Raw genomic sequence first — 11407 nt, 5'->3', positions numbered from 1 at the left:
GAAGATTATTAATATAGCAATAAATTGCATCAGCCTTGTCTCTTGAAACTAGGGCAACTGCACTCAGCAATAAAAACAATAATAATAGTCTGAAGCCCTTCTGTAGCTCTGTAAACTCCCTGTGTCACTCACTCTTAACTGTAGCTTTAAAAGTGGTGCTTAAGCCCATCTGCTAGGAAAATACCACTTGCAATGCCTTTAGCATTCATTAATCCTGGATCCCACCTGTGGCAGCTTCACAATGGTCCTGCTGCATCTGAGGACTGTCACACTCACCTGACAGAAGATGAAGAGAAGCTCTGGTGTCCCTCTGAGGTCACCTCTTAGAGAACCTGGACTGCAGCTATCCAGGCCAGTCTTCCATGGGCACAACTCTATTCACATCTGGTGAACGATCTGCAGAAAATGATACTCGTATAGGAGCCTCGGGGCTGCACCCTAGCCAGCAGGATGAGAGAGGCCTGAGAGTGGAGGAGACATAAAAGCTTTATGGTATTTATACGAATGCTGGCAGATTGTGCCAGAGCTACTGTTCCCCCTGGGTATTGTTTCACCCTGAGGCAGCACACTTCTTCACCAGTCTGACTGTCCTCTGCCTCAGCTGCCAGTGGCTTCCACACCTTCAGTGGATGCTCTCTGTAGGTATTGCTCAGGGCGTGCTGGCACATCCCATGAGACCAATGCCTCTTCCTACATTCAAGGTTGCACAGAGAGAGGGAAAATGAAAACACAAGTTAAACTTCTTTTTGCTTTCTGTTTTTTCACTGTGTTCCCTTTTCCAGAAAGAAAGCCCTCCTCTCTTTCAAGGATCGGATGTCTCGAAAATTCAGTGCCCCAATAATTGGAGTAAATTTTTTTCATCTCGTTGTATAGCTGCGTTGGAAAGGAAGAGGACATAACCAGAAAAAAGGGACTGAGCCACTATGGAGTCGGTGGTTGTGGGACATCCCTCCATGAATGCAAAGGCCAGGTGAGTGACTAAAGCTGAGGTTTCGTTTACAGTATATGCTGGTTTTGGCAGATTATTGTTAATATCACAGTCTGTTCGGAGGCAAGTACATAGGCTATTTTTGAATATGTGTGTACATGTGTTTGGTGGGCTCCATGTGCTCTCCAGTATGTAAAATATTTTTCCCTTTGAGACCCCAGGTGCTCAAGGCTACATTCCCAGAGCATGTGGGAGGTCTTTCACAGGGCTGCTCTTTGCCTCCACAGAGAGGATGCCTGAGTGTTGAGTGCATGCTGTTTACCCTCCAGCAATGACACATGCTTACATATTTTGGAGGGGAACAGCAACATTTCTAATAAAGACCGCGCTAAGCAAATGGCTCAGAAATACTCCCTATTTTCAGTTAATTCAAACTGTTGAACATCTTCATTTCTGCTGGCTTTTGAGCATGATGCGGTTCTGATATGTCATAATGCATTAGGACTTTGCAAGTATTTGCTCATATCAGTTTCTGGTTTCCTGCAATACGAACAAACTGACTTATTTTCTTACCAGATTCCTATTTCCCTGAGTCACAAGAGGAATAAAGCCCTGTTATAGACAGAAAGATGCAAAGAGCTTCTAGAAACCCGGTGGTGCCACATTTAACCAGCCCCTTAAATTCCAGTTACTTCACTTTGTTTGCCCAAAGAAGTGTTATTAAAGCCACTACTGATTTAAACTGTTTTCCAATTGAGTCAAGATGAGCAGAGGAGGGAGCAGAAGCCAGAAATACCTGTATGCCACCAATAGACTTCTACTGACCATTTTTTACCTTAAAGCTAGTGGTGGTGTGGGCAAGAATGACAACCAGGTTGCAAATCATGCCATTACATTTGGAAAGCATTGCTTCCTATGTACAATGCTCACGTGCTGAAACGCATCATCTTCTAAGCAAGGTCACCTTCTAAGGAAGGCGTGACAGCATCCAAACTGACTGTCCTCCCTGATCCATGCTGACTCCTAATTCATGCTATGGGGCTGATTGAGGGTGAGTTCATTGTCCCAGGTCAGGATCATGCTGACAACCTCATGGAACAGACAGCTGTCTTCCAGCACCTAGGAATGGGTCGAGGTACTGCTATGGAGAGACACATTATCTGGTGCAGCTCCCATTGCTCTATGCAATGTGTATTTTAGGTGCTACTATACAGGGTATTTTAATATAGTTCCCAGCACATCTTCAAGGAGGGAGGCATAGGAGGGTCGAGCAATATTGATATAAACAAGCCTTTAACTCAATATCGTTGTTTGACAGATTTGAGTTCTTTATCCTGCTTATTTATCACATATGCAGACATGCACACACACACGTACATACACACACTTAAATAACCTCCACAGTTTAAAGCTCTGCTACTCCCTTTGTCCTTGTATCCTTTCTTCTAATGTTTATGACCCATTTTCAAAGGCATGCGCTCGTATCTGATGATCTGTGTCTTTTCAAGTCTGCATGCAGACATGCAATCTCCCTGTCTGGGTAATGCTTCCAATGGACAGCCTTCCAACAGACTCACTTACCTCTTCCCTGCTTTGCCCCCTTCCCATGGATAGAAATGACTGATGAAGCCCATTACTTATCTATCAGATAATAGATCTACTTTGACACAGATTCCATATAAAACTCTCTCTTAGAAAAATTTGTTCTAGACATTGAGGAGGCATTAGGCTAAAACATTGCTTTTGTTGGGGTGGTTAATTTAGCATTTAAATTCTTTTTCTCTATTGATGACTTCCTTTGTGGAAAATCGGTCCTCTGTGTACAGCAGAATTTAGCTGATCCATACTTTTGTGATAAAGGGAAAAGGCAGTGTTACAGTAAAAAAATTCTCTCTGTAACTCTGACAGCATCATGTCTTGTACATATGAATACAATGCATACAGAAAAATCCTGACACCCAAATAGGGAAAAGATGGTTCCATGAAAAGAGATTTAGTTACTTTTGGTAATTCTAGAGCACTGCCAGTGATCGGGAAAGAAACAACTGTGCTTTGTATCTTTGGCCACATTTCAAAGCTCTGTGCCCTACCACACCAAGTACAGAACAGTTCAAGCCCTGAAAATGTGCAACTAAACTGCGAGAGACGCAGTTCATTTCTGTGTTCAGGGCCATGCTTCTGCCCTGCCCCAGCAGTGTCTGGGATCCCATTGCATATTCTGTTTTCCAGCTGCATCAAACCCTTGCAAGTGCATCCAAACCCAGAGAAACTCAGATTTGCTTGTTGGTTCACAACACACATTTGACAAATGGAAAGATGCTTCCAGATGAAATTCCAGGACTCAAAACCCAGGCCAACATTTCTAACACAAGGAATTTCCCAGCACTTCAAACCACAACATCTGGAGTTACAGCAGTCGTTTCAGGGCCTGCTTATCAGACAAACAGCTTCACACAGCCTGGCAGATGAATAGCTCCTATCTGCTTTGTCCGTCACATCGCACAGAGCAGAACAGCTCTGAGGGGGCTGTATGGCCATACCCCAACATTTCCCCCCCTGCCAAAGCACTCGCACTGCTCTTGGTGCATCTGTGTCCACGCAGGGGGATCCTGGTGGGTGATGGGTGCATGTGTGCTCCTTCCAGCAGGGACATGTGCTGCTGGGGCCTAGCTCTTCCAGAGCCTTGCGGGGGCATTTATTTCACACTCCTTTTTCCTACAGACTGATGTGCCTTCTCCCTGGGGGCTGCAAAGAGTAGCAAGGAAGAGAATGGCAGTGGCTGTTTGGTATACATCCTAGTGGGGGATGTATAGGTTACTACAGTTTCAAATTTGGCAGAGCTCCCAGAAATATCTCTTGCAGAAATATATATTCCCGAAATGGCCTAAAAATAACCCAGTGGCAACCTGAAGTGTATATAAAGTTTGAAGATAAAGATACAGAAGGTATAAAACATGTTGCTCTGCCTGTATGTGTCCCAGGCAGCACCTTTATGGTGGTGTTATTCCAGCCCCAGGCTTTACATCATGCCTCATCCCTGCACCACAACACTCTGCTCCTGGTTTGAAGGACTTGGCTTGAAAGCAGCAGAAATATTGCTGATGCCTGGACTGGATCGAGAGGCACCCATGCTTTTGGAGAACATTTTACTTGTGTGTATGAAATGAGATCCTCATGAGATACAGGGTCTCCTGTGAAAAGGAAGGCTGAACTAAGGTGGGGTAGCGTGGTTTGCCCCAAACCAGCAGGACCTTTTCCAGCACCTCAAGCAGAGGTTTAGTGTGTTGACAGCACAGCATGGAGCGGGAGGCAGGGGTCCCCACTCCCCATCCAAGGACCACTGCTCTTCACAAATGTTGTAAAACACTCAAAGTTAAAAAAACACCCAAGCTCCTCTCATATGCCATTAGTTTTAATATTACTTGCTCTACAGAAATAGAATTAAATTATCTTCAGCAGGTTTATCTCCATTTTTAACAGCAGTGTCTGAGAGTTAACAGAGTCCTTCACAAATCCCATATCCAAAATGAATATATGAATATATTGAGAAATTAGCATGAAATGGACAATATGGCAAACTTATTTCACATCTCCAGACAAAGACAAATGAAAATCAAGAATCTCTGCAGCATCCCCCCCCGAAAAAAAAAGCATCTTATTGAATAGATTACACTTGAAAAGGCAGCAGTGTTTTTTTAATGGCCAAAGATTGATTCTTGGGACCAGAAGCCTGAACCAGCAAACAAAGTACCTGTTTCTGTCTGCCCCATACTGAGAGCTCTTCACAGCAGATCTGAGTAAATAATTTGCAGCAGATAATTTACCTGCACAAAAGCTTTCTTTTTTTGCTTACTGAATGTCAGTACCTTGATTGTGGCTTTCTCTAATTTATTTGTAATTCAAATTTACTTGTCCAATTTATTATCTTTCTTCTTTCCTAACAGGTCAGATGGACTGTGAAGGGTCTGCTACAAGTATTTCAACCTGCCTGTTCAAAAGACAGCTGAGTTCATCATGAGTGGTATCACATAGGGTTGGGTTTTTTTCTCCATCTGCAGGAATGCAGATTTTGTGATCAGGGGAAAAGCTTTGGGTTGATAATATAAACTTTATACTGCTGGAGAGGTTTTCCTCCAAGCTTCAGCCCTGGAAAAGGGGTTGTACCGTAATCTCTGCTGTCTCTGTGCCGAGCTGAAATGCAATCCTTTTATTACATTCACTTGAAATAACGACACCTGCATCCCCAGGACAGGATGCCAGTGGCACAGTCAAAACCTCATTCACTTGCTTGTGTGCCTGGGCTCTAGAAAAATTTCCGAAAAACTGGGACCCCTGCTGCATTAAGCAGTGTCCCTTTTAAATGTGCTAATTGCAGAGCACAAAATGAAGAGAAATGGTCACAGCAGTGGTGGATAAAGAATTTTTGTCCCTCATTAGGCAAGTTTAAGCTTGAGGCTCTGGTAGATCTTTGTCATCGCAGCCCAGCACTTCTGCTATATGACAGTATTCGAGCGTGCAGACTTCAAATGGGCTTTCCATGAGCATTCATGCAAGTCAGGCTCCATCACTCTAATGTCTACAGAAAGCAAACAGAAAAGAGCTGGGAAGTTTGGGCAAAGGGAATCTATTTTCAAGCCATGAGCAACACTAGTCCACTTAATGTAATCCTTTTCTTGGTCCCTAGATGTGAGAGATGATTAAAAAAAAACCCAAATCAGAAACAATTCAGCATCAGCCAGCCAGGTCTTAATGGGACACTAGCTCTTAATGGGTGTTTGCTCCTATTCACACTGCTGCATACCTTTCTTCCTTCAACTTACATAGTCAGATATAATTAGTGAATAAGTTTATGCAAATATGAGACAAGGATGGGTTTTTAGAGCAGGACTTCTAGGTTAAAGTGGGTTTTAACTAGAAAGCTATGCACCCTTTTCAAGAAATAACCACCTCCACCTCAGATAGCATTTCTGAAGTTTTACTGTGAAACCCAATGAAAATTAGGCAAAACTTGGGAAGCTTGGTTATTGTTTTCATGCATCTCATTTGTTAGTGCAAGTGTATGAGGAGTGAGGTATATATGATATGGTTTCGTTTTGTGTTTGAAATCCTAGTGGTTTCACAGCCATTTTCCCTTGCCTACGGGCTCTGCCCCATGGGTTGAATACCTTTCTGAAGCATCAAACACATCCAAATGTGAATAGGCAGAGGTAAAAGCTGCAGATGGTCAAAGAATCAGCTCCAGTTTTGCCCAAAATCCCCAAAGAAGGGCTCATTTCTGTCATGCTGACAATGGTGCTCGCCACTCCAGCAACAGTTGACTCTGAAAATCCCCTGAAATATTTTCCTCTCCTTTCACTTTTCATTCTCACAGGCCTTTGCACTTCTCAACCCTGATCTTAGGTGAAATGAAAGCACCAAATTAACTCAAGAGCGTTGTGCTTCTGCAGGACAGGGCAGAGTCCCAGCAGAAGCCTCATCTCATGACACTACAAAAGTGCCCGGTGCAACGGTATTGCCGAGTGAGCATCCCCACCTACCACATACTGCCAGCCTCTGGGGCAGTACAGACTCAGTTGCATCACATCAAGGTCAAGGACATGAAATACGTGCCCATACACCAGACCCAGCAGGCTATGGGGTCCCAACTGTGTTCCCTGAGACCACAGTAGTGAGAATCCTCCATGAGCTATTTCTTCTCAATGTAAAGTGGGGCCGGCTGCCTCGAGCCAGCTGACTGGCAGCTGAGAGGCTCTTAATGAGCATCTCTTCCCCCTTGGCAGTGCTCACTGAAGGAGACCTCAGCTGGGAAGGAGAGCTGCTGTATCGGGCTGAATTACCCTGAATTATTCTTTGCGCGTCTAAAAAGACATAGCTGCTATTTAGAAAAGCTCATAAACCAACAATGCATCCAGCATATAAAAGGCAAATTAAAAAAAAAAAAGCACAGCATGAACCTATATTTTAAAATAAATTTCATTTATCCCAATTGCCCCTTTTCTGAACCACTAATAGAACAAACTGTCATGGTAGAAGCTGAGGAGGGACAGGAAGAAACGAAGGCCCTGTGGATAATTCAGAAGTGATACGCCATGCATGAGAAACAGCACTGAAAAATGCATGAGAGCTGTTTTGTTAAAAAATTGGACTGTGGAAATGCTGGCTTCCTTGGAAGAATCAAGAGCAATAAATAGAAAGAAGCAAGACTGCAAAGAGCCTGAAACTGAGAGCAGAAAGGTCTCAGAAACCTGACTGGGTTGGAAAAGGGAAGGCACTGGAAGTTTTCAGAGAGGAGTGGATGATCCACGGGGACATACTTGAAGAGGACCCTGTGTTTTGCATGTGACTGAGGTCAGGGCAGAGAACACAGCTGTAGTCAACACAAGTGAGGATTTTCGCTCTGGGGGAAAAAGAAAAAAAAGTCAGGTCTAGAAAACTGTAGCAGGAAGGAGTGACACAGCCAGCTCCTCTTCTCGTGCTGCCTGGCCCTGAGCTGCTGCTGCAAAGGGGAATGATGACTGAAGTCAGTGCAGCAGGCGCAGGGAATGAAGACATACTGCTGAAGCACAGCCTGCCCGAGATGAGTGTGACATTGGTTTTGTGTGACTGTCATACTTGGACTGGTGTCCAGGAGCTGGGGATTATTATAACAATGACGTGGCAATGGGTTGAATCTCCTCAATGGCAAAGACGAGTAGGGGGGAATTAGTGTGCTTGGTGTCAGCTGGAATGAGCAGTGGTGCTCCCCAGTACAAGAAATGCCAGCCTTCACTCCAGTCCTTGTTTTATTTTTTAACTACAGAAAACACATCCTTTGCAACACACAGGGTGGCCAAATAGATGCAGGGGCTACCTGAAATCCAAAGAGCACAGGGATTCAGACAGGAAAAAAAAAAAAATTTCATTTGCAGCTATGTCTATAAAGCAAGATTGAGGATGCCATTTGGCATTGGGCACTGCCCGTGTGGTGAAGTGTTTCCTGAGTGTGTAGGTAGACTCTGAGGAAAGTGAACCGGGTAATTGCCTTTCCTGGGGCATCAAACACGGGCATAGGGAGAGGGGCAGAGATAATAAGGAAAACGTAATGCTGAACTGCCTGCCTGATTATTTAGCAGGTGCGTGTGTGAATGTGTCTCTGTGCACACCTTTAATTAGCCTAGAAATCAAATGACTGCTGCAGAGTCTCTCTCATGATTTTTAAAGGACCCCTCTGTTGTGCATTTTAGTGGCAGATTTATAAAGGAGCTGGGAAACAGTGGGGGAGTTTCAACACTGATGCCATTTCCCAGGCTTGGGAGGCAAAGCATCCCCAAGCAGGAGGGAGCCAGGAGCCTGGGGGAGCCCCTAGTGCCTTTCTCTCTGCCCTCCTCCTTAACAGCCACAAGCACAAGAAAAACAATAAAGGTCCAAGTCAGCCCAGCTGATGCCCAGCTGTCAGACCCTGATGGAAATGCTGGAGGTGGGGCACAAGGGTATCATCTGGGTAGAAATGGTGCATTAAAATCACCCTGGCTCACACAGGTTCCAGAGTTGCACCGACCGCCCAAGGAGTAAACTGTGGAGAAGCAGGGCCTTTGCACCAAAATAAATCTAGTGTCCTTTGTCATGCCCACACGGCAAACCAAGAGGCTCATTTGAATCCATGAGATTGGCATTTTCTTGTGGTGAGGGCCAGAGTGCCTGGCTTGGAAAAACAGGAGGAAATACAGGCAAAATTTCACAGTCCTGGCCAAATGCATTCACCTCCATTCATCGCTTTCTCTTCCTGAAGGATCCTCTATGCACTGGCAGTCCCAAAGGTGTTACCATGTTCTTAAAATGTTTTCAGTATAATTGGACTTGGTCAGCCTATGATGAAGGCAAACACAAGAAGCTGACAAGCACAGGACTGACCCTTATGCATTGATCATATCTTCCTTTCCCACAGAGATATGACTAGGAAGAAGGAAAAGCCTTTAAAAAGCCCCTGAAACTGGCTAAAATAAGAATTGGCTGAAAAGGGGAAAAATTAACACTTAATTTTTTATTTCCCTGAATACAGGAGGAGAACCAAATCTTCCATTTGTGTTTCTTTGAATTATAGAAAGGAAATTCCACACAAAATCATTTTATTTCCTTCAAAGCTGTTGAAAACTGATGTGTTGATGACTTACGTGCTTCACGTTACAATGTCAGGAGGAAAGGTTGGGTCTTTAAAATATTCTTTTTTTTGTTGTTGTTCATAAAAATAAATGTATTTTTTGTTCCTTTCATTTTGACATGCTTTGTGAAGACTGTATGCTCAGCAAGTCTAAAAACTTTTGGGACAACCTGTCACAGCCTCTAGAAATAGACTAAATAAGTGTTAACCAAAGCATGAAATATGAAACACAACAACACAAGGCAGAATGAAGTGAAACTGTGCTCTGATTTCAAATCACGCATAAACAGATTTCCTTGCAATAAGTACAGCACCTGATTTTTTTTTACCATTTCCCTTGTGTTTCACTTGTGTTATCTTTTCCGGGGGGGGGGGGGGGGGGGGGGGGGGGAAATAAAAGGGGGCATCTCAAAATATTCAACCTGCTTCAGATTAAATTATTTCTGTTATTCTAAGACAGATCCCATCCAAAATGAACAGAGAAAACTGTTTAGAAAATGGAACACTTTTAATGCATACTTTCCCCTGCTCTTTCTACCAAAAACATCATCCAGTCAGGAGGTACTAATAACCCTTCACGGACAGGTTTGAAGCTGAAGGAACAGTTTAAAGCTGAAAGTCAGTGGTTGACTTCAGGATCAGTTTCCAGTAAATATTAACAATTCCTTAAAGAAAAATTAAGTGAACTATCAAATCTTATAGTGCATTTTTGAAAATGAGATAGTCCTTAGCAGCTGTATTGAAGCCTTTTACAGACATTTGCAAACTGTACATCTTTTCCAAATTTCCTGCAACAGGGATATTTTTGAGAAAAAGAAGAGCCTTGGTGAGTGGTTAGTAAATGAGGTTCTTGCAGCTGGTGCTTTACAGGTTTCAGTAAATCTCACACCTCAGAATATTTTTCAGTCCCTGTTAGATCCTGCCTGCTAGCAATTGTTGGGTTGCACTGATGTCTCACTGGAGAAATGTTGGCAGAAAGCATACGATGCTGGTTTTGTAGCAAGTGCAGTTAGTTCTGTAGCCCATGCATTATTTTCAGGTATAAGTCAGCTTTGCTCAGGAGACCAGTGCAGCTGTCTCCTGAGGGTTTCCTTCCATTTCCCAACACAGTCGGTGTTGTCAACAGCCGAGACTGGAGATAGGGCTGAGTGGACCCTTGGCCAGCTCCAAGATGGCAATTCACGGTGTCCTTTATTTTTAGAGTGCACATTAGCATCCCACAAATGAACATACCTGGTGCTTTTTACCCAGCTTTATGGGGCTTTGCAGTCCTTTGCTGGTGAACCAGTTGCCAGTGCACACAAGGTATGGCTGAGATTTGGAAATTCAGTTCATGCTTGTGTGAATTCAAGCAGATTCCAGTGCTGTGGAAGGCAGTGACACCGTCCACCCTCCTTCCTGCCTCCCCCATAAAAACACGCCAAAAATCCAATCGCCTTTGGTGATAGACCTCACTGCAACATAGCTGTGCCTGAAAAAAAAATAAAATCACAGATGCACACTCTGCCTTGCAGCTTCAGCTGGGAGAAATGAGAGTCGCAAGCTCTGGAAATAAATCTGCCTCTCGCTCAGCACCAGATAACCGACAAGTGTTCGTCCATCTGCCGTAAGCAGTCAAACTGTGAGTTCGCTGATGTGATATTATGGTGGCGTAATTGTCTGAGGCTTTTTGGACCGTGCTCCATGCCCGTATTCTGGCTCTCCCGCAGCAGCATTTGGGGGGCGAGGGCCGAGGGGCAGAGGCAGTCCTCGAGACCGGGCTGATGGAGCTGGGCGGCAGTGGTGTGAACGGATGGCTGGAGCAGAGTCACTGCCTGACCGCATTAGTGCTTTCTGCCAGCAGCAATGACAGAGAAAGCTCTCCACAGCTGTCCTTCAAATCCCTGTGCCACATAGTCAGAACCCTTTCTGCTTCACGGCTCGTCTGTAGTGGCTCGTATCAGTTACTGGCCCCGGCACTGAACTTCTGCCTTAGCATTTGGGTATCAATCCCTTTTGTCATCACTTTCCCCCCCGGTGTCCTTAAATGGACACGAGGTGCAGGTGATGGTAACCCATTCCCTGCGGCATGTGCAGCATCTGGGCAGTGTGACCCACACGCTGGCAGGGCCCACAGCCGTGGCGGTGAATGTCCCCTCCCTTGGCTCAGCCAGTCATGATACCCACAGACAAAGTCGCCTCGCTCCCTGAGACATCCCGAAAACTTTGCTCCTGGTGGAGAGGCCAAGCAGGGGAAATGCTCTTGTGCCCCATGCTGGCATCACTCAGCACCACTGCCACTGCATTTTCCAGATTGAGACAGCCTGGATGAAGCCCCGCTGAGGGTCCCAGGGCCAGCTTGC

At 44.8% G+C, this 11407-nt stretch overlaps 1 long non-coding RNA gene across 3 annotated transcripts; it reads left to right on the top strand.

Annotated features, from left to right (window-relative positions):
* The first annotated feature begins 214 nt into the window (after positions 1–214).
* LOC141958024 (uncharacterized) lies at positions 215–9317 on the top strand. Of its 3 annotated transcripts, none has more exons than XR_012633225.1 (3): positions 215–492; positions 874–970; positions 4873–9317. It is a non-coding gene; the product is annotated as an uncharacterized LOC141958024 (long non-coding RNA). The 3 variants fall into 3 exon arrangements; XR_012633224.1 differs by having other exon boundaries at positions 783–970; XR_012633223.1 differs by having other exon boundaries at positions 215–638; positions 783–970.
* Positions 9318–11407: the final 2090 nt, after the last annotated feature.

This window comes from Athene noctua, chromosome 2 (assembly GCF_965140245.1).
Source record: "Athene noctua chromosome 2, bAthNoc1.hap1.1, whole genome shotgun sequence".
In the NCBI taxonomy this organism is placed as follows: domain Eukaryota; kingdom Metazoa; phylum Chordata; class Aves; order Strigiformes; family Strigidae; genus Athene; species Athene noctua.
Note: the sequence above shows the minus strand (reverse complement) of the source record. Positions and strands in the feature narration are given on the sequence as shown.